Here is a 23,259-nt window from a genome sequence, read left to right as displayed (position 1 = left end):
CACCTTACATAACAACACACAGAACTGTCTCACCCTCCTCTGAAATAGCTGTGCAACTCCTTTTGTTCCATCCTAATGCATGACGAATACAGTAAATGAGAGACAAACATTTTGACTCCATAACTGAGACTGAAGATGCTCCCACACACGAGTTATTGATCATTAAGTCAGGTAGCAGCCAAAGAAGCAGCTATACATAGATTCAGTGGTGTGAATTAAAAGGAAGCATAAAAAAGCCTTAAGATATGACCAAGTTTCTGCATTTGTCATGAAAAACATTAAATACATTACTGGATCCTCTACACTCACGTACTAAGGAAACAATCACAGCTCCTTCCTCAGCATAAAAGAAAATGCAAAGAAAATAATACTCCACTTTGCATTTTTACATAGGTAAGTATAAGCTGAAGACCTTGCAGATCTCCTTTCCAACAAAAATACTGAGAGGAAAACTCTTCATTGTAGAGTTCCATCCCCAGAAGTAAACCCTGACAGCAGCCTTCTGTCCCAAGCAAGGGGCCAGCACCCACCTCTGCTGCCCACACCCAGGCCTCTGCCAAGCTTTTGGGTACACCACGGCTCCCCTCTCCCATTCCAGTACCTGCTGCTTCACATCTCCCACAGCCCCCTTCCTCTTAGGACTGCCATCAGGCTCAGGACACCATAATCCAGCGTCAAAGAGTGCCCAACTGCCTGCGGTCAGCATCCTGCTGAGTCCACCTGCAGGGGAGAAGCGGTGCTCCTGACAGCACAAAGCCACCCCCCTCTGAGTGCTATTCCATGTTTATATTCACAACTGGGATGTGAAGTAGTCATTAAAATCACTCCCCAGAGAATATTAAAGGTGATTCTCCACTCAGCAGGCACAAAGGCAAGTTGGCCTAGAGCATGTTAACCTATTTTCCTGTCTCCTTATCTAAGTATCAAAGTCACAAACAAAATGCAACTGAGCTGTAGCACTCGTTGTGTCTTACTGTGCTGTGTGGAGCAGCTCCGTAGTATGTGTGGGGGATATTACTCACCACCCTACTGCTGCAGTTTCATCTCAGATACCTACTCCTAAATATATACCAGGTACATGGGACAAGACCCAGCACTTCATTAAATATTTGGCACATTGTCTCAAATTACCTTTGACACACAGGGTTATTTATACATCACGGCACACTGCATGCCTCTGTGACAAGATAGCATCACATAATACTGTATGTCAGGAATGCAGGCAACAGATTTAAGCCAATCCCTGCTTCAAGACACTTTTACTAGGAAGGCCGTCACAAACTGAGTAATATCCGTTTTATACTCTGAAAAACGTACTCTATTCTTTTCCAGGAAATAAAGTCAACCACCCTAATCCTTCCCCCCTCTTATATACATCCCTATCAGAACAACAGAAAGATGTTTCTTCCGTCTTAATAGGCTCGTTATTGGGACATACTGAGTCCTTTACACAAGTCCTAATGCATTTGCTAGGACACCTAATGTTGACTTGGTGCAAGGGCAATGTTTCGAAGAGTAATTACAGCAAGAGGTATTTGGTTACACATGCTGACTATTGGCTTTGAACATGCACCAATAGTTCATATTTACAGAGCTTATTTCCAAGCCTTAAACACGTGCACATTTCTGATATTCATTCAACCACATTAATGTTCTGAATACAAATACCAGAGAAGTGTCATCTGTTTTTATTTTTTTTTTTTTAATCCATAGATAGAAATGGAAGGAGCCTACATTTTGCATTCATCTTATGAAGCAACACCATGCAATCTGAAAAATGGCTCCATAATTCAGTATCTGCTATCCCTACAGCTGTGCAATTATCTAAACAATTTTCTGAAGTGATAGCAATAAAGCACATGTGACAACCACAGGAATTCATAGCACTCTCTGGAAGGGGAAAACCTAACACTGAGAGAAGGCCATGAGTTTGGATTTGAGAGAACTCATTCACATATATTCACAAATCTTCTCCTAGTCTGTTCAGAATGCAACTTAAAATTATTCTCCATCTCAGCACAAGGTGACACAGCATGAAGAAAATCCATAATAAAAAGCCTGACAACAAGCACATAGAATAAATACAATAAATGACCCTCTACAAAAGGAAGCCGATATCATGAGTAAGCAGAAAACAAAAACTACCTACTATCTTGTAAAGTTAATTAAGGGTAACGTTTAACAAGAGGAGCTTTTTTTTCAGCTGCAAAGAGTGTCAGCAGAAAAGACTGCATTACACAGCATGATGAACTTCTCGCTTGCATTTAGCAACTGCCTTCAGAGACCACATTTGTTTCTCTAAATCCATCTGTGCTGATCCCTGTGCACAAAGGTATAAAGGACAAGGCTATCGCACATCGCTACCACTATCTGCCAAACACAAGTCTTCTCAAAGATAGGGGAGAAAACAAGCATCTCCTGCTCCAGCTTTTGTTATTAATATTATTTTTGAATGGTTAATGATTTGTAGCTGGACTCCTTCATAGTTGATTTGAAGATGGTGGATTACAAAGGAACATCTTGGAAGATCTAAAAACCTTCTAACTGGCTACTGGAATTGACTATTCAAGTAAGACAACAGCAAAATATGTTATCTACACTAAGGAGCATTTTGATGCACTCAGTCTTTCAAAAGTAACACAATACTTAAAAACAACCCTCTCTCTTCTGCACATTTTATGGATATGTGATACAATTATAGTAAGACTATTTAAAGTTAGTTAAAAACATACCCTTGTATTCCCAACCAAAAAAAAAAAAAAAAAAAAAAAAATCACATGGCTTTGGAAATTCTATTTTGATGCTTGGCTATGTCAGTCACACAGAAGGATAAACTGTAACACTCCCCTAGTTATTACTGCAGTCTGCACAGGCAATAAGCTGCAAGCTTAAAAGGTCTGAGAAGGGTTTATCATGGACTAACAGATCTGAAGAACCTGCTTTTTAAGAAGCCAAAACCCTGTAACACACATTTAGAGTCATTTTAAAATCTGCATCGATGAAAGCCACTTGACTGAATGTAGCAAGTAAAGTAACCACTAGAATTGGTTTGGACAAAAAATGCCAATGTTGGTGATAGGAACAAAAATTTAAATCTAATCCTAATATTCCCAACACAATACAATTAAACCATCTGTCTGAAGGAGTCAGACCCCAAATAGCAAGCTTTTGAAGACCAATTAACAAAATGTAGCAAGGTTCCAGGTGGAGGAAAAGTGTAGCAAAGAGCCAGGCAGGTCATCTCTGAAGACATGGGTTGTCTTCAGAATGATTCCTTTCTCAAAAAGTCTTACCATTACATCTCTAAGACAGGGAAAAATAAATAAATAAATAAATAAATAAATAAAAACAAGTTCAGACTTTCCTCCAACATCTGAGTTACTTGGACACTGAAATAAACACAATCAGAACTTGAACTGAACATGAGCTAGGGCAGTAACATCCATCATAATTTGTGTCGTGGTAGGATCCACCTTTCTGACAAGGAACTGGGCTTCCTCCCCCGTCTCACATGTTAGATGGCCCCCAAACACTCAGAGGGGAAAACAAAACAAAATCCCTCACTGAACAGCAGTCTGGAGCAGGAAAAGGGCTTGACAGCATACACAGCTCAGATTTAAACCCAAGGCAGAATTTTTTTCCTTTCATGGAACTAAGAGTCTAAATATGACTAAAGATCATTTTAGGGATGTTTTCACTTGCTTGTAAATGCAACTATGCATAGATGAAAGAGTTATTCTTAGTCATCTTCTCTACGTCAAAAATAAACCCAGCAATTTCCAGAATGTGTCACAGTACAATATTAACTGGGTATCTGCAGTCACTGAACCAGTGGATACTTAAAAGCTTTAATTTAGAATATCTCTATTTTCTGGAAACAGGCTAGTGTATGGTGCTGGAATACCCCGAACTACTAATACCACTTCTGAAGGAGTCAATCTGGCAGCATAAACACCTCTAAAACTGGTTCTAGTGACAAGCACACCAAACAGCATGCCCTCCCTTAGCAGCCAGGGTGCCAGACACAGAGCAGAGGCTGCATTTTTCAAATTTATGGCAAGTACACAAGGACTCTTCAAACAGAAAGCTTGAAAAGGTGCATCAAAGAAACAATTTGCTCACATATGCTGTAAATGTATATTATACAAGTACACATGTATTATACATATATATGCGTGCCAGGCTGCCTGTACAGACACACAGAGTGACCCCTCAGCCTTCCTGTAGCTCACTCACCCTGGATGCAAGACACAAGCAAGCTGAGAAAAGAGAAGTACCATACAGGAAGGCAGACCTCAATTTCAGTCATCTGACATTGGTATCATTTTTAAGGGAAACAAAATACACCTTTCTCCTCAGAAGCAAAGCCTCTTCACTAGAAAGCTAGTTTTCCTGCTGACACCAGGGGAGTCAAACTGAGAGGAAGGACTCCTGAGGAACAGATACACGTTACCAAGGGCTCACAACAAATGTTACAGCCACATGGAAGAGTCCCAGTGGGAAATATATGGCATTTGAAAGTTTTCCCTTGAGTTTTCAAGATACTAATTATAAAATACCAGAGCAGTGAGACAGCTGGAGCAGATACAAGGTACATGCTAAAAGAGGTGAAAGACTTAGAGCATATTCGCAGAGAAACCAGATAGCAACCACCTCTCATTTTATGGTTTCTTACACTTAAATAAAAATAAAATAAAATCTTTTCACACAACACCTACTTCTAGATCCTTCACAAAACTGAAGAAAATCTGAAAACTCACAAACAGCAGTGCAACCACCACCCAGCACTGAGCTTACCACACTGCTGTACAACTTTAGGGCAACAGTAAGGCAATGAAGAACAACAACAACAACAAAAAAGAATCAGTTTAAAACAAAGATGACTTCTCATTTCCAAACACTTACAAGCCAGTAAAGAACTTGCCCACTTTCACAGATAAACCAGAAGTCAGGCCACTTGCTGCCAGCCACATAGAAAAAGGAATTTTACTGCAGCATCCTTCAGTTTTCTACTGGAATTTCATTTCTCAGCTGCACATTATAAGCCACAATTTCAATACCTTCTTCACATAATATGAAGATAAGAGCAGCAGCCAATATCAAGCAGCATTTTACAGCCTTCATGCATCAGGTATTAACTTGATAGGTTTATCTAATGTGGGGAATAATACATGTTTTGCTGAAAAAGCAGGACTGAATAAAATGCACCAGTTGAATGTTACAGAACAGCCTGCCAGGATGCAGTCTTGCTGTGTGAAAAAATGAAGATGCAGGAAAAAGCCCCAAAATTTCTAAACCTGAGCCTTTAGGTGAAAAGAGGCCGTTACACACGTGCGACACAAAGGTGCACACTCACAACACTCACGGGTGACACAACAGTTGATTCAGAGAATATTCATGTCCTGTGGCATGTGCTGCTGGTGACCCCAGCTCTGCATTACTTCCACTGCAGGCTCTGCTATCTGCCCAATGGGGGAGGCAGCAGCGATAAGGAGGAGGTGGGGTAAGATTCCAGTCAGGGGAGTAAGTGGCTCATTACTACTCCAGGCAGCAAGTAAAATGGTTACAGAGATAAAAACAACACTTGTATTTTTAAAGACAACTTCCATTTTCAAACAGAGAATGGTAAATTTATTGTACTTTTTTTTCAGATTTTAAAGTGAAACATGACAAAAAACAAGACTGAACATAAGATTTCGTCTAGGTAAGACTCAGATCAAGGATATGTGGAGGGTGAAGTAAGTGAGTATAATTTCAATTCTCAAAGCTTTAAGTAGCCTCATAATATGCGGGGGGGGGTAACAAACAAAAAAACAACTTACACTATCTCCAGAGCCAGGAGAAAAAGTCTGCTGATAGTTCAGTACAATTCTTTACAACTGAAGTTTCCATACGATCCGTTCCCTGGAAGTGATAAAAAATGCTGTGTTTAGTGAAATAGCCAGATCCTTCAAAGTAATCATACATGGACAAACACTTATACACAAGAGTGCTTGTGTAAATGAGAAGAGACATGAATTCCAGTTTGGTCGTTGGATAATCTGTTTTCCACCCATGTAATATGGACAGATTGTAATAAAAAAAGCAACCAACAAAGAATGGTGAAATGAGGGAAGCAAGATGCCCTCTTTTCTCCCACACGAAGGTACTTCGTGAACATCAATTAGATGTTAGTATCCCTGGGAGGCAAGTGTGACAAGCCCTATTAGGCCAGTTTGAAGATCAGGACAATGAGTCACATAGTGAGATTAAGAACTTCCTCAAAACCAACAGCAGAGCCAGAAAGGGGGCAACTACACCCCAGCTGGGCATTGCAGCAGGAGGCTGCTGTGCTGTGCATTATTACAAGACCTGGAGTCTTTAGAGAGAAAAGAAAAAAAGGGAAATGAAAAGAAAAAAACTGCTTATATGAAGTTTTCTGGCCATGCCGACGTGCCTCAGTTTTGACCTGCAGGGACCATCCTTAGATGCAAGAATGCAGTTCGGTTTCCATGCTCGGATCACATTTTGGCTGAAAGTGCCAGCAAGGTTGCCAATTGTAAACGGTTTTTAAAGTCGGCAGAGACCTCCAGATCTTTCCCGATAAGCTAGTTAAAGAGAGAACTGAAAGCTTTTTGACACAGGTTCAACCGTGTAAGCCTAGGGGCAAATAAATCTACATTCGCCAGTCTTCAAACTAGCCCTTTGCCAGCTATCTGCATTTAAGTCACATGTTGAATTTGCACACACAAAAAAAACGGAGCGAATACGACAATTACTCTCGTAGGTTAAGACATACTTCAAAGCCCAAAGAAAAGCCCAGCAGATGCCACGTCCAATTAGCCCGGAAGGTGAGCAGAGCAGGGTGTCACACTCATTAACGCGCTCATTAAGACGCGTCTAACCTAATGGCCCCCTTCGGTGTCGCAGGGCGCTCTCCCGGGGCGCTAGCAGGGTCCCCCGACACCGAGGGCTCCCGCTCCTTTTCCTACCTCGCCCCAAGCCCCCCGCCCGGCCACGGCCCCGGGCCGGCACCGCTGGGGGAGCGCCGCGGCCCCGGTCGGTGAGCACAGCGGCCCCGGCCCGCGCAACGCCGCCCTCGCCCACAGTCCCCGCCGAGGGACGGGGACGGGGACAGCCCCGGCCCCGGCCCCGGCCCCGGCCCCGCTCCTGCCGCACCTGCTCCGCCCGCAGCAACGCGACCCTACCGACGGCGGCGGCGGCGCTCCGCGTGCTGCCCACGGCTCGGCTCGGCGCGGCGCGGCTCGGGGCGGGGCCGGCGGCCGGGGCGGGCCGGGGCGGGCGGCCCGGCCGCCCCAGCCCCGTGCGGGCCGCCCCGGGCGCCCGCGGGCTGGCAGCAAGGTGCGCGGCCCCGCCGAGCGGCTCTTCGCTGCGCCCCCTCGCGGCCCGGGGGCGCCGCGGGGGGTCCCGGCGGTGCTCCCCGAAGCTCCCCCGGCGGCGCTGCCCCCCCTCAGAGGCAGCGGTGCAGCACCGGGCAGCGGCCCGTCCGTCACCGCGTCTGTCACGGAGCGAAACGGGCAACGCGGACACGGCTGCGGCTGGCTTAGGTGGGGTACATGGGGAAGCTGAGAGTTGTCGTGTGCGCGGAAAGGTTAGGGCGGCGGGTAAGTAGAAGGCTACCGAGAAGAAAGTTCAAGAGCGGCAACAGAGCTGTGCTCGCACTAGGCTGCTTGGCTTCTATCAGCAACAACGCCTCGCTGTTGGTGGAGGCAAGGTTTTACTGAAAAGAAAACACAAACAAGTAGTACTCGCTTGAACTGCTGCAACAGGAGGATAAAATGCTCTGTGGCCAAAGCATCTACGTATCTACTATCCTAACACTTTTTAAAAACCTCAGCAGGCTTACCATTTCTTTAAGTGACTGAAAACAGTCAAATATTTTGACGTGCCACACGCACTATACCTTAAGTGACCTTGAAAAAGCCTGTGGGAGCAGAACCCTTGTTTCCCATGCCATGAGCTACCTGACCTTTTTCACACTTGCCTGCTCTGAGCCAAATTTGAAGCTGCTTTGGAGAGAAAGCAAGTGTGAATGCAGCCCTACTTACCCACACGCAGATGAATGTAACACAGTCTCTGAGGAGCCAAGCATTTCACCACCTCTGAAATAATATGTCAATGTCAACAACAATAATGTGTCAACAATTGTCCACATTTAATTGCGGACAATACCTCTCATTTGGGTTGAAATTTGTCTTCTAGCTTCTTGGGTCTTGCTTAGCTGAACCTTTTATTTGGTCATTAACTTTTGAATTGCAGTATGTTTATCTGCTTGCTTAACTTTGGGAGAGTAAGAGTACTTTTTCCTCAAAGTGATAAAAGCTAGAATAAAAAAAAAAAAAAAAAAAAGGCGCATACCATCTTCCTACTGTCAAAAAGATAATGCAGCCTTGAGGAACACAAGAATGAGGAAACTCTCTTAGCAAAAGTAATCTGGAGTTAGCAAAGGGGCAAGTGCATAGTAAAGAAATAATATCAATGTGACTTGAACAAAGTCTTGCTTGTTTCAGTCCAGTATTAAAAGTCCCATGAAAGCAAGATTCTTCCACAGATGGCCCAGAAAATACAAACACAAAATTAATTGAACCTTTCCTGGGAAATATTCTCTAACTTCCTCCTTTAGGAAAGATGCTTACAACTTTACCAGGTGTCCTCTTCCCTTCGCTCCTCTCAGAAAAAGTTATTAAGTCTCTAAAAAGAACCCTCTCCTGCCAAATCCTTCTAGAATTTTAAAGCACTCCCTGTAAAAAGGGAGGCGTGTCAAGGGCTGCAGAAAGACCACCAGGGACCTTGCTATTCTAATGACTCCGATTAGTATGTTTACTGATTGTCCCTAAATACATGACCTTTGCAAATGGTCAGAAGATAAATGTATATTTCACACTCTCTAATCTTAACTCTTATCATAATCATCTTTTAAAATTATGTCTCATTAGATGTTACTTAACCGGAATTAAGAAATTCTTTATCACAGTCACACCTATCTCTTTCCAAAGGAAAACATGGCTTAGACACGATCTAATCTCTCTGGGGTAAAGTGAATACACTTCACTAAAGATTAGTTTGATAAATACTAATCAAGAACTACAAATTTGGCATTACATGTAGTTCTGTTGGCTACTGTAGCCCACCCTCCCTTATGTCAAGTGTGGGACACAACCATGAAATAAAACAGTGACTTCCCTCAGTGCTGCAAAGCTTCCTCTTCCATAACCCATTATTTTTGACAGTGCCACTGCTTGTAATTTATTTATTTATTTTGTCAGTCTTAGGCTGTTCTCCCCCTTTTAAAGGACTTGAGAAAGGAATAAGAATAGACCTTATGAAAAATAGTCCAGCCCTAACAACTCGCATGAAGTCACGCCTGTAATGCTGCTGTAGGGTGTTCATCCCCTCACTGTGGCTGACAATATAAAGCACTCTCCTTCCTGACATGTGCAAGCCTGTTTATTCAAATTTTGGTAAACCTAATACTATCTACAAATCCAGCATAATAAAAGACCTTCTTATGGTATTTAAATGATCTGTCTGATCTTTTCTTATTAATTGTGGATATCTTCAAAGTTAACTCGACTTTTTTATACAAGAGATACTCTGGTTGTTAGTGTTGCAGCCTGGGTCTCAGGAGACCAGGCTGGACTCCCTCCTCCACCACTCACTTCCTTTATGCCTTTGGGCAAGTCATACATATATCGAATGTATTGGTTTATGATCTATAGGGTGAATTAAGTAAATCTGCTCTTCCTCATGAGGTCTTATGAGGGTGAAATCTTTGTATGAAGGTAAGAACCTTGGCATTGTACTACATCACATGATAGGCCACAGGTATTTTCTTGCTTATGGTTTGAAGTTTGTCATCATATTAATGTCTGCTGACAATCAGTTAAATACAATTTTGTTATTCTTTTTAATGAGCAATAAGCCATTAGAGAGGTTCTTTTAAAGGAATTTTGCTTTATAAATTGTGGGAAGGAAAATAAATCAAAGGAAAGGAAGCTGATTTCTTGATGTGGGAACGTGTAATTTTCCAGGAGTCTGGAATAGCTGGACTTTCTTACCACATGTTCAGGAAATATCCCTTCCTACCTGATCCTGAATGTATCAGATAATACCCTTGGCATTTAATGGAATTACTCTAGTGTGAGACACCTTATAAGAAATATTTCTGTTCAAGTTTCTAAATACATTAACGAATTTATATATGTCTGCTGAGGAACAGTTCAAAACATTTTGGTTCTCTGGTAAACAACAAATATTTGTTTCTTGATTAAAGAAAACAGAGAAGTATCAACAAAACACACCTACCTTAGAGAAAATATAGTGATCTGTGATAAAGATTTGGGGGAATATGAAAACAAGCAAACAAGCAAACAAACAAAAATATAGAAGGCCTGAGTGTTTGGCACACACCCACATGAAAATAGTTCCTAGAATGTGACTGTCAGTGAATAAAAGGAATCTCTGTAAACACACATTTAACCGTTCTGTATGTCATCAGCAAGTATCTGAGATTATTTCTTGTCTGTGGAAAATCTGTCAGAGACAAAAATTACTTTCTGGATGCTTTGATGCTAGCATATTAAATCTTAACAGATACTTTATTTTTTAATTAAATGTTATTTATGTTTTGTGGGTGTTACTGAACAATGTCTTCCCTGAGTGTCATTAATGGAAGAAAGAAAAAGTGTGAACTGGTGAGGACCATCGTGTTAAGTCTGAGTACTGAGATAGTCTGTGGTGATATTTCTGGGAAATTTAATGTTTATCAGGCAACTGAACTCAAGGATGAAACTACATTTCTAATTGTCATGCTTCCAGTTTCACAGACAAGATTCTCATTCTTCATTTTTGAATTAAACACTTCTAGTTAGTCTGTCCTATGGTAAGTGTTTCTTTAACGAGTATGAGTTCATCTTTGTGAGCATACCCATGTTAGAATTTTAATGGTGAATCTCTTTTTTTTCTCATTCTCAGGGAAAGAGGTACTTTCTTTGGTAATTCCAGAATGTACTTCAGGAGTTTCTAGAGACTGATCATTTACTGTGTTGCCTTATGCTATATTAGAGAAGAGATGAACTCACTTCTCATGCTTAGCCAGGGAGGAATGGCTAGGAAGAAGATCTGTTCATTTTTTAAAATTATCTTATGCAAATGTTTTTAACTCACTCTATGGAGATAAAAGAAAACAATCGGCAAATGTTGGCGATCGGTTTTATCTGTTGTACGTTATTGTCTGTTTTGACAGAATAAAATAAATAAATTATATGCATTCAAACCCTCTTTGTTTAAAAAATAAAGTTGCTAAGAAACAAGAGTCATGCATCATTAATGCCCTTTACAAGTAGCATTTATATAATAACATGAAACTTAGCCATGGTGCACTTGGAGACTGCTAAAGTGCAACCAAAAAGCAGATCTGTGAACTGTGTATACACAAAAGAGACTCCTGTTTTAAGGTTTTGAGTTATACGTCTCTAATCACTACTTCAACCTTGGGAAAATTATCCTTGAAAGACTGAACTTCTCGTGTTTCTCCGTAAAAAATAAAACAGTGCTCTCAAACTGCTACTCAGGAATATGTTCTTGAAAGTTTAATTGCTGTTTAACTACCCAGTGCAACTTATGTTTTTCTATTTTATATCCAGCTACAGCAGCACTGATAGTTTCTCTTTCTTATCTGATCACAGCAAAAATGCAGCTTATTCTCTTTTCCGTGTTTTCGTCTCCAGTTTCTTAAACAGGGCCTAAAGTCATTTACCTCTTTAATATTAAGCTTGAAGAACCTAATTATCACTTCTGGCCCCTTTCCAGCACTGTCAGGTTTCCATAAACCTATACAGAACAGCTGTGCTTTACACAATGCCTCTGCTCCCAGAGGAGCTCAGCATTGCCATGTGGACACAAGCCACGTGCAAACATCAGTGCTACCAAAACCCATATGCCAAATTCCAAGTGCCTCAGGAAGACATAACCCCCTTCAGCACTGCTTAGAAGAGGGACGGAAGACAAGTGCTACAGTCCATGTGGTAGAGCAAGAGAAGTTCTACAGCAAGCATTTGACACATGGAGACTACATGTGAAATAAGGCCATGGTCATTCTTCTTTCTGCCATAAGCTTTGGAGATTCCAAAGATGTTGCAGGTAATTCAACCCCTACTGTTGCCTCCCCATGAGATAACAGACTCTGCAGTGCCATGCTTCCTAGCACCGCTTGGCTATTGGCTTAGCACTCAACAGAGAAGTGCCACCTCATGTAATGCCACCAGCTGCCAACGTAACACTTGGAGGCTTGTTGGACAGCCTCCTTTCTGTTGTTTGGTTTTTCATAGCTCATATGATCTCACTGGATCATAGCACAAGCAATATTTTTATTGAAAACCTGTAAAATATTTTTATGAACTCCATGATTTAGTATTTAAACATGTTGTGTTAGCAACTTAAACAAAGGTAGCTTAAAGAGAGACCTTTTTAGAGTTGCACTGCCTGCCACTAGCTTTTCAGTCCCAGTGCCAGCATAAAAAAAATATATATATATATTTAATTAAAAAAAAAAAAAAAGGTCCTGTGCATTTGCAAATTTGTCAATAGGGCAGTTGGCATTTTTCCACCCTTCCTGCTAATGTATAGTCAGAGTTTGAAATATCAGATTTCAGCTGGTAAAGGAGGAGCCTGAATGCATGGAGAGCAAAACCACTTTGAATTCTCTGGAATGGTAACAGCAGCACTTGGGGAGAAAACAAAGCCCGGGCACAAATGCATTTTCATAACAGCTGAAATGAAGACATTTAACAACTGCCACATTCCCAGAGGAAATCCTGTTGAGCAGGAACTTAGCTCATCAACTTGTATGATGGCTCTATGTTTTTCACAGAACTGGCATTTCTTTCAAATGCCCCTTAACAGGTTACTTATAATTCATACATGAGATTGACCCATGAAACTCAGCACAACTGAAGTCTTCTTTTGCCACTCAACCCTCCTGACGTGAAAGCATTTCTTTCTTTATGCATGCAAAGTGCTTCTTTGCTGTATTGCATCCTTGCAATTTCTTACTGAGCAGCAATTATGCTGCTGTTTCAACACAAGCATCTGGCATCACACATTCAACAACATACTGTTTAAGAAAGTATAAGCTAAATACTAAAAGGTATGTCAGTATTTTAAAAAATCATTTTGAAATAACTTCACAGGATTCAAATTGTTTCTCTGTTTATAGTGGTACAAAACTTCCTGGTGACCTAGAGATCACAGTCTGGCCTTTCACTTTCACTCACACTGCCAAATATTTATTGTTGGACAACAAAAATAATTTTAGATATACCTAGGTAATTCATTATTACATTTCAATAGAACTCAGCCCCTATCTAACAGACTATTTCAGAGAATGGTTTACTGTCAAACGTTAGAGATGAAACTTATTACAAAAAGTTCTAGATTTCAGCCAGATCTCCATCTTTAAATAACTGAGTTAAATGAGTTGATTCCTTCATGAGCTCTGCCTCTTCTCTTATCATTTACTCCAGATAGTGGAATTCCAGTAGGAATTCTTTTAGTGTACAAGACTAGTACTTTCAGCAAACATGTAGATTTCACTGTGTACTCATGGAGAGAAAGCTTATGTGTAATTTTCTATTTCACAATATACCCAGATTTTGAATACATGCCCACTTGTGCCTTCTGTTTTCCTTAAAACATTAGTCATATGAAGCCTCAATAAGCATCTCAAACTAAACTGATGTCTGCATGTCACTATTTACAAATAGTGCCTGGAGGCAACAGAACCTATACATTACTACCATTTACTGTTACTTATGTTTATTTTTTTCTTTCTTAGTAAGGGTTTTCCTACAGCATTTTCTGGTTTCAAGTTTCAGTTCAGCCTGCCCTTGGTACTGTACATAGTACCATTTTCACCCTAGCAGTTCTGCACTCCAGCCAAGGAAAGTCAGCTGAGAACAAGGGGTTGGAGCGTCTCCCAGGGCCTGGCTGGGTTGTATTGCTAGCACTTCTGTAGACAAATATGCTAAGTTTAATGAAGTCAGTGGAAAGACTCCTGCTGGCTTTTGTTAGCTTTGGATCTGTCTGTAAATTAGGAAAGTTTGATTTTAATTCCATTACTTGTCCACAGTTTTGTTGTTATTGTTTTCCTGTGTTAACAACATACCCCCCCCCTAAACAATGACAGAACTGGCCTTTTCAGTCAAATGATCAGTTCCTCAGTGAGTTACGCTGTAATACGACTGGACAGGGATCCTAAGATTGCTGCTAACTGAAGAGGGAACAAAACATCTCCTTTCTGGTTTTGTGGTCAAAGTTGCTGACTTCAAGTGAATTGTATAATTTCCTACCATATTTTGTAACTCAGCATGTGTTAAAATGCCATTCTGAAATGAGAGATTACCTGCTATCCTACCTTTACAGAATACCAGTCTGAAGACAAGTCATAGTCCTAGAATAACTAAGAAAATGACATGGAAACTTGTCTAAGGCAACTCATTAATTTAACAATGATAGAAATAGTATTAACTGAGGAATCCTGGCTTCTGTGTTCTGTTCCTTGTTCCCTCCATGTGTATGACATATACACACCATAACACAGAGAAAAGCACATTGGAAATGCACAGTAAATCAGGATTTTGACAGTTTAGCAAGGGTAACATTAAATAAATATGTATTCTTGGAATTAAAAACATAGACCTTCAAAGCAAGAAGGCAGCTATCAAGACAGTTTATTTTGAAGTTTAAAATCGGTTAATGTCCCTGTACACATTTGTCTGAGTAAGAAAAAGATGTAAAGAAAGTACTAAGTAATTTAATGTGTTTTCTAGTTTAAAAAAAAATCATTAAAAATACTGGCCTTTTAAAAAGACAACATCGATGCAGTCATGTATCAATAGAATTTGCTTTCTGAGTAATGATTTTCCCTCCAAACATTTTCTATTTATAAACCCCCTTAAGCCTTTTGCAATGTTTCCTGTGCAGACATACCACTTAATCATCAGAAAATGACTCAGCCAATCAGTCCAGGAGCTTCCTGGCCTCCAAACAAACTGAGGATTCAAAACTAGGGAGAAAATCACAAACATGCTCAAAACTTGACTGATTAGTCAAAATACTGATGCTTAAGACATTTTTAATAGATCAGGAATATGTTACAAGTTGTTCACCTGGTAGCACTAAAACACTTCTTCAGCAAGAATAAAAATAACTTGCTCATTCAAAATGCTTTACAGTTCTGTAATTGCTCCACCACAATATTATAGTTCAAAAGCAAACAAACAGGCTTTTGACAGAGATTTGTAATATGGATAACCCTCCTGCTGCTCTTAGGTCTGGGGTGCACATTGTTTTGAAGAAATGCTTGATCATTTTTGCTTAAATAAAAAATCACCCAAGAAACACAATTAAAGACATATTTTCATTTTCAACTTGCTTATTTACTACCACATTGCTAGTTTTTCAGCTCTAGGGTATCAGGATCTATCTAGGATATATCTTGCTATATTTTCTAAGCACAAAATGAATGCTGGCAAATGTTTGTCCATATATGTCATCCAGCATATTTGTCTGAAAAAAAGATTAGAGGTGGAGCTGTGATACAAAGCGCAAGCAACCTCAATTCTCCTTTCAAGAGCAGAAGCATTAACAAAAAATTAAGAACAGAATTTCATCCTAAAACATTAAATAGTCCACTACTATCTGCATGATTCATCATGGAAACAACTACGGAATTTCTTCCATGCTCTACAGTACAAGAAGAGCAGTAGAAATATTTCCTTTTACCCAGATGTTGAAGCACCATATTTCCGGCATTTCAACCAGGTTTGAAGCCAGCCTCACCTACATGCATTGTCATAACCTGTATGTACCAACAAAGTAATAAAACATTGCTGAGTCTGTAATCTCCTGAGGGACCCAATCTGCAAATAAATTTCAAATCTCTACCACCTCCATAAAAATAATAGTATTTACTATACTATTTACTTGCATTACTAAGGGCAGTTTTTCGTTTTGAGGACTTGAAAGCTGCTCTGTTTTGTAGCTGTGGATGCTGAGGCCCAGAGAAATAATTTGCTCATAGTAATAGCACAAACCAAGAGCCAGGCTGAGAATGTAGCTGAGATGTTTTTACACCTAGTCCGTTTTGACCTTCATAGTTTATCTAATAACCACTTGTCTCCATCATTTTCAATTGCAGATAGAGAAAACAAAGTTATGGAGATAACATCATTTACTCAAAATCTACCTTTTAGATAGCAGCTTCGTTTCTGCTACTGTTCAGATACTTCTCAAATCTGAGGCAAGAAGGAATAATCACATACAGTTTATGAAACCTTGATCTATTAAGCAAGAGAATACCTGTGATCAATAGCAAGAAAATTATATTGATTTGATTTTTATATTTTTTATTGTTATTAGAAAGAATAACTGGTCTTTAATTATAGTGCTTTCTTTCAGGCAAACTTTTCAAACATGATGGAATTTACAGAGGGACAAAGTAAATATCAACATACAAGGGAGGGCTATTGAAATGAAACCTATTTCATATTAACTCAAGTAGCTTCATATTAAAAGTCTTAACAAAGGATATACCATTTATGGCTGCATGCAACGCATGGCAATACATGCCCCCATCCTGAACTGACCTGATTGCAGTCCAAAAGTGATTGGAAAAATAAGAATGCTGTATCATCTGACAGCCAGTGTTGTTCTGATAAATGTCCAAGGTCACATTCCAGTGCTATCATTGCTGGCCTTTCATCTGCAGAAGCTGTTCTCTCGCTTTCACAGCCAGTAGTATAGCAGCAATTTGAAAGCAGCTGAAAAATATATAAGAATAACTCCCATCAAGAAAAAAAAATATCAAAAGACTAGGATATTTGCAGCTAGAATTGTAGCCTCAAATGTGTTAACATCTATTTCTACTCCAAGGTTTGTTTAAAGTATCTTCCCTTCTACATGACTTGTCTTACTGTGGGTTCTGTATGGAAAATTAACAGAAGGTGTGAACAATGAACTAGTGCTTACCAAAGCTTTGTATGTCTCAGTATCAACACAATGCCATTATTTATCCTGTCTCTGGCAATACAGGTTCCACATTGCTCTGCTTCTCATATTAAGTGATGTTATTATGGTAATAATGAAGCTGCCAGTCAACACTGCAAAATCTAGATATGTTTTTGCTAAGTCTTCATTGTTAATCGTGTAAAAATAATTAAGGACACAGGCAGATTCTTAGGTGAGATATGTCTCCCTCTGTTTTGTGAGCCAAAGTTCTTTCAGCAGGTCCTATATGGGACAAGGCAACCTAGACTTCTGAAAAACAAAAATCTTTATAGCTCTACGTTATGAATATAATTGCTCGAAGGGAAAAGAGAGATGTGTCTTCAATGTCATCCCAGGTTGTACTGCTGACCCAGGGAAGGTACATGAAACCCTTGCCCTATAGCTGCAAGAAGCTTTGATTTAAAATGTTTTTTTAAAATAGATTTGGACAAGTGCCTAAGTCTGAATGCCCAAGGCTTTACTCTGCAATAGAAGGGAAGGAAAGAAGGAAAAAAAAGGAAAGAAGGAAGGAAGGAAATTGGATCAAAAAAGAAAACTCCCCAAATAAATATAGGTTAACTAATTGTGCTGAGACCTTGGCAAATTCCATCTCCTTTCAACTTAATAGGAAATAAGGATTTGAAAATTTGTGCAAGCCATCCATGGTATAATTTAGCAGTTTAACAATGTACCTTTAGCAAAAAATCATTATGTAAATGCAGTTTTTGAACTAGATGGAGTGGAATGAGATGTATACAGTGTAGAAGAAAAGCAAATATAGGGCATCACTGTTACTTCAAAGGCCCCTATTTGTATTGTGTTCTTAAATAACCTCCTCATCCACTTCCACAGAAGGTTACTTGCCTAGTTTCTCCTTTCCAGCTTCACCCTTACTCTGATACAGTAAGATCAGAATGGATGCAGAGCAAACCAGCTCAATTCCAGTTCAACTTGTTCACATCCCATCCATAGATGATCCAATGTACCTCTTCTGGGAGGTTCTTCCTTAACTTGGCCCTTGAAAAAGTCTCACTGCCCCGAAGAGGCAACTCTGTCTCGTCCAAACCTGAATAGACAAAGCATGAACACTTTTTTGCATACACAAAAAGTGCAGAAGACTAACACCCATTCAGCTTCATCCCACTGCTACCAACTCAGTGGTGCAGCATCTGATCTGTATCTGGGTGATAAGAACTTAATTTCTTACAAATTATATATTCTGAATTATTTTATGTTCTTTCAAGGAAGTGCTCAAATAAAACAAAATGGTAAGGCTGTAGTTATGTAGTTAGAACAGGATAAGTGATCTCTGAACTCAGTTATGTAACTTGTCTCAACATTCTGTGTCTATGTAACCAACACAGATGTAAGAATTAAAGGATGTCATGGAAACAGGATACAATACAACAGTCACATGCAACTAAATTAGCTGATTTGGGTCTAGTGAGAGAAGTCTAAGAAGTGACTGTCTTGGCAGGTAGGAGTTACTGCTCCCTCAGATGCAGCACCTCATCTGGCAATAATGCCGTTGTTGTGCAAATTAAATGGATAATCTTAAGTCATGTAAAATTGAACATTAAGGCATTCAGAAAATATAGGCTCATTTTACTTTCACTACATTCACTGTTTTTGATAACTTCTGTGTGAATTGTTGTATGTGGTGGTGGAAAATAACAGAGAAAAGGAACCATGTCTTCTACTGTTTTGACACACCTTGAATATACCTTTGATAGCAGAGGTTACTAAAAAACAATAGGAAACTAGGTTTCAAAGGAAAACCAATGCATAGATTATCATCATTTAATTTGACTTCCTATCCAACATGGGCTAAAGAATCTCACTCATTATTTTCAAACATACACTTTCTGCTTGCATTATTTTACCCATCTGAGAAATAACTTTGTTGTTATTTGAACAGCTTAAATATTAGAGAACCTTCTGCATACCAAAGAAAATTGCACCAAGAACTAGCTTGCCTCAGAATAAAAAAAAAACTGCTGCAGTTTATTTGTGGTTTGAATTTATCTAGTTTCTGCTTCCAAATTTAGGGCGTTTCTTCAGCTTGGTTATAGAGCTGACAGCCATCTTTCCTTTACTAGTGGGTTGTGATAAATCCTGTCTCTTGGAATAAACAAATAAATTAGCCTTTGTTGGGCTCTTCCTCTGTAAGAACCAATTGTTAATATTCAAACACATTACACAAGTGATCATGCCTTATCGAGTTATTCCGGTCAGGTTTTATAAGTGATTTGGAGTCCCTAGCATTTGCCATCTTGACTGATAAAAACACTGTATTTCAACAGAGCAAGAAAAAAATCTTGGGGGTAACTTAGAAATGGTTAAAGCTAACTACTCTTATTACCACTTCTTCAGCTTGTCATTTAACTAGCTATTTAATACAACATTTCTATGGTTTTTGTTTTTGTTTTAAATTAGAACATACAATGTTCTTACAATGACTGAATCATATATTAGATCAACACAGGTATCTTTATTAGCCACATTTACAAATGCATATTACATAGCCACTGTCAAGCTCTATCACTCATACAACTATGTCAAGTGGTATCAATTGTTACCATCAGGTTTTTTATTTTCTTATTGCAACTCACCTCAGACTTTGTCTAATTTTGCTTCTCAGGGTAACTGGTCTGAAGTTCATGATCAGTGCCTTTTCCCTGTTTAAATTTTGTTACATTATCTATTTTTAAGTCCCTGGTATCCTGCAATTTGGTAAAAATGCTACAGGACTAAAAAGTTCTTTAAACATCCCATCTATATCCTTTGAATTCTTGGTGTACAAAGTTGTAAACATATCTTTGTACATACAATAATTTAAAAGTAGGAATTTGAAATCAAGAAGGACATATGCCATTACTCAATGCAAAGAATCCATAACAGAATAATGTGACTAGTAAGTTTTAAGATTATGAAGTGCTGTTATCAACATATTGACTCTATCAAAACCTTTTAATAGTGGTGCCTAAGCAGGAAGTGAGGGAGGAATCACAGTTATCCAGTCTTCAGTGAATAAGGGTGTGGACAAGTGTTAAGACATCCAGAGTGGTGACAGGGTCAAAGCCTAGTGCTCTTCCACAAATAGTTGAAAGAAAATGTTCAAATGCTTGGAATACTGTTCTCAAACAAGATTCAAAAATAACCCAAGAGTCTCAATCTGAAAGGATACAGTAGCTGAAAAATAATTCCATATAAAGAAAAAATAAAATCAGTAAATTCAGCAAGTGGTTATATTTAGAAGACCTTTGTGCCAGTGGTTTTTTTTTTTTTTTTTTTTTTTTTTTGTGTGTGTGTGTGTGTGTGTGTGTGTGTGTGTGTTTGTGTGTGTGCCTTTTTTTTTTTTTTTTCCTTCCTGGTAATGAATTTTTGCCAATCTTTCTTCTTCTAAAGATAAATAGAGTAAAACAGGCAGTTTCTCGGTCATGAGAAACAAGTAAAAGACTGCCCAGACTTAACAGAAAAAATTAAAGGCTGCTCTGGATCATGCACAGTAGCTACATAAAGGAGCAAAACTTGTTATTGTGGATTTCCACGCCAGAGTAAGGTCACTCAGAAGAAATAATTTCCTGTTTCATTCATAGAGTTGATACCTATGACTCTGGAACAGCCAGTCCAGGTTTATACTGTCCCTAAACTCACTGACCAAAGAAGAAACAAACATGACCATAAAACAAACAAAAGCTGAACACAAAGCATGACAAATAATGTTTAACAAGTCACAGCAATATTTTGTCTTTTACAAAGAATTTAAATCTTTTAGAACTTGCAGTTAATATATATATATTATTTTTTTTTCTGAATTAAGCTCTGTTCTTGTCCCATTGATAGATTCAGTTTCTATACATTCTCTATACAAAGAGACTCATTTAATTAGATTCCGCTACATTTATTCCTATGGGAGAAGACTATTCATCTGGGGAAGTGTTCTTGTCTCAATCACTGCTGACCAATATGCCAGAATAGGCTGTGCACGTTGAACAAAATCCAGCTTGTGAAGAAAGCCATTTTTAAACAAACAAAACAACTATGATTGCACATGACATGACAGATTTTTTTCGTTAAGAAGCAACACAACAGATCCATGTCAGCTGGAGATCCTAAATTTAAACCAAGCAGTATCAGGTTTCTGACATGCACTAAAAACACCTATACCTCAGTATTTGTTAGGACTTTTACATCTGTAGTTGCATTTGAAAGTAAAAGAGGGAATCTGAAGGGGAAAGCGAGAAGACTCCAGAATATTTCTGCATCAGAAGTGGGAAAAGGGTTCCAATGTTTTCTTCCTTAATTTTTGACAAAAACCTAGCACATAGGAGCTTCTGAAGAGATATAAATTGCAATTCTACTTCTGAAATCCTGCCTTCTCTAAAGGAAGGGTTGGTCTTGGGATAGTGCTGTGGCAGCCTGCCTAACTCCTCCACTCTGCTACAGCAAGTAACCCACTCATCTCAGAGAGGCAGCAGCAAAATTTTATGTTTCTCCATGACATAACCTCACACATTATATAAGTAAATATATATCTGTATGTATAGGCACACAGAGAACATATTTATACTGCTAAACATTTGGATTATGAATGCATAAATAAAATGAAGGCTACTGGAGCCACCATAAACTATCAGAGTTATACTAGTTTAAGTATAACGAGACTTATTATACAATGTGCAAACTTACACCACTTGCTCTAGCTGTGTCAATACCAGAAGACTGAACTGTGCTTTTGGGAAAACGGTATCTTCAGTAAGTACCAGCAGCATCTTAATCCTTTTAGTATGGCTCTGATACACTGATCACCAAAATCTAGGGCAGGCCTCTGAAGTTGTTGGATCAGGCTCTAATACTCCTTTAGATCATAATCCTGCAAAGATTTAACATTTACAAATAACTTTATCATGTGAGTAGTTAAATGGGATGTTGGAGGATCAGGGTCAGAACTGGAACATTCAACAGATTCCAGCTTGGGCTATATCTATCAAGGATACAACAGAAAGGTAAGAGTTAAAGTGGCTTCTAATCAAACCTCATTCTTTGGAACATGCAGTATTGGAGGACTTGGTTAAGCTTAAGTTCAGACACAACTATTCAGTCCTATCAGCTTCAAAGGGTTTTAATCAGCGTGCAAAGCTAAGTACATCTGTGAGAGATAGAGACCTGGGTCATGGCAGTCTTACTTCTGACACAAGTATTCTGCTGTGACACAATGCCTGTTTTAACATTTTCCCCCTCTGTTTCTAGGTCTCCCTTTTTTTAAATCTTCATCCTCCAAATCATCAAGCAGGAGACATCAGCTGACACACTTTTCTTCTCTTTTGGCTTTGAAATCCCCTCTTGATACCTCAAAGTGCAAATACTGTGAGGATTTTACCTGCAGCAACAATTAAGAAGATGTTAGAAACAGGAGAGCTGAAAGATAGAAACTACTCTTTAATTTAAAAGTTAAGCAATGGGTGTTTATAGCCCTCAGCTGAGCTAGACTACCCTGCCCTTGACATCTCAAAATTTTTAGTTCTGGCTTTGGCCTCTTACATTCTGTGTAAAGCACTGGAAGTTTAATTTGAGGGAAAAGAGTTGTATTTCTTGAACAAGTTTTGTATGACTTTGCAGGGGGAAGAAGAAACTGAGTAGTAGAAGAGGTGTCCAAATAAAATAAATTCTAAAAACACAGGCAGGCTATAGGTGTGTTAGGTGAGAATATTTTCTTGGTTGCTGCTACGTTTGATGTTACATAATTAAAAAAGATTATCTAATTCTCTATGGGCGTATCCAACTAGGGATCTGCTACAGCTCTACTGTGTTTAGTTTGGCTTTTGTCATTAGAAAGTCTTTGTTCTGTAGCTTTCATGTCCTCCTTCACGGAGGTAAAATAAGGTAACATTTTAGGAATAAACATGTACAGAAAAGTGAAAAATGTCCAAGAAATCTAAGAGGAGAAAATCAACTATTTGAACCTGGCATCTGGTTTGCTCAGTTTATACATGAGAAACGAAGGCTAGTTATTGCATACATTTTTACTTTTTGATTATGAAGAAAACAAGACCAGAAAACAAAACAAAGCACTGAAATAGCATTTAGTGCTATTTTTGTAGGTCAATGTACAATGAAAATTGAGATACAGTTGGAAGAAACACCAGGCAAGACTGGAGTGTGATTTTTTTTTGTTGTTGTTGTTCATAAATTCCTACCTATACAAAAATT

At 39.1% G+C, this 23,259-nt stretch overlaps 1 protein-coding gene across 21 annotated transcripts in view; it reads right to left on the bottom strand.

Moving 5' to 3' along the window:
* Window positions 1-23,259, bottom strand: part of MICAL2 (microtubule associated monooxygenase, calponin and LIM domain containing 2) — a 162,070-nt gene that overhangs the window by 117,397 nt on the left and 21,414 nt on the right. For 18 of the 21 annotated variants that reach the window (XR_014317528.1, XM_082760762.1, XM_082760779.1 and 15 more), the window contains exons 1-2: window positions 7,159-7,308; window positions 5,823-5,904 (exon numbers count right to left, since the gene is read on the bottom strand). The gene's annotated coding sequence lies outside the window, so the exon portion shown is untranslated. Of the gene's footprint in view, window positions 1-5,822; window positions 5,905-6,778; window positions 6,886-7,158; window positions 7,309-16,646; window positions 16,821-23,259 lie in introns of those variants that run through there. The other 3 variants (XM_082760776.1, XM_082760773.1, XM_082760777.1) reach the window with 3 other exon arrangements.

This window comes from Aythya marila (assembly GCF_965140915.1).
Source record: "Aythya marila genome assembly, chromosome: 5".
Lineage (NCBI taxonomy): Eukaryota > Metazoa > Chordata > Aves > Anseriformes > Anatidae > Aythya > Aythya marila.
This window is presented reverse-complemented; position numbering and strand designations above follow the sequence as displayed.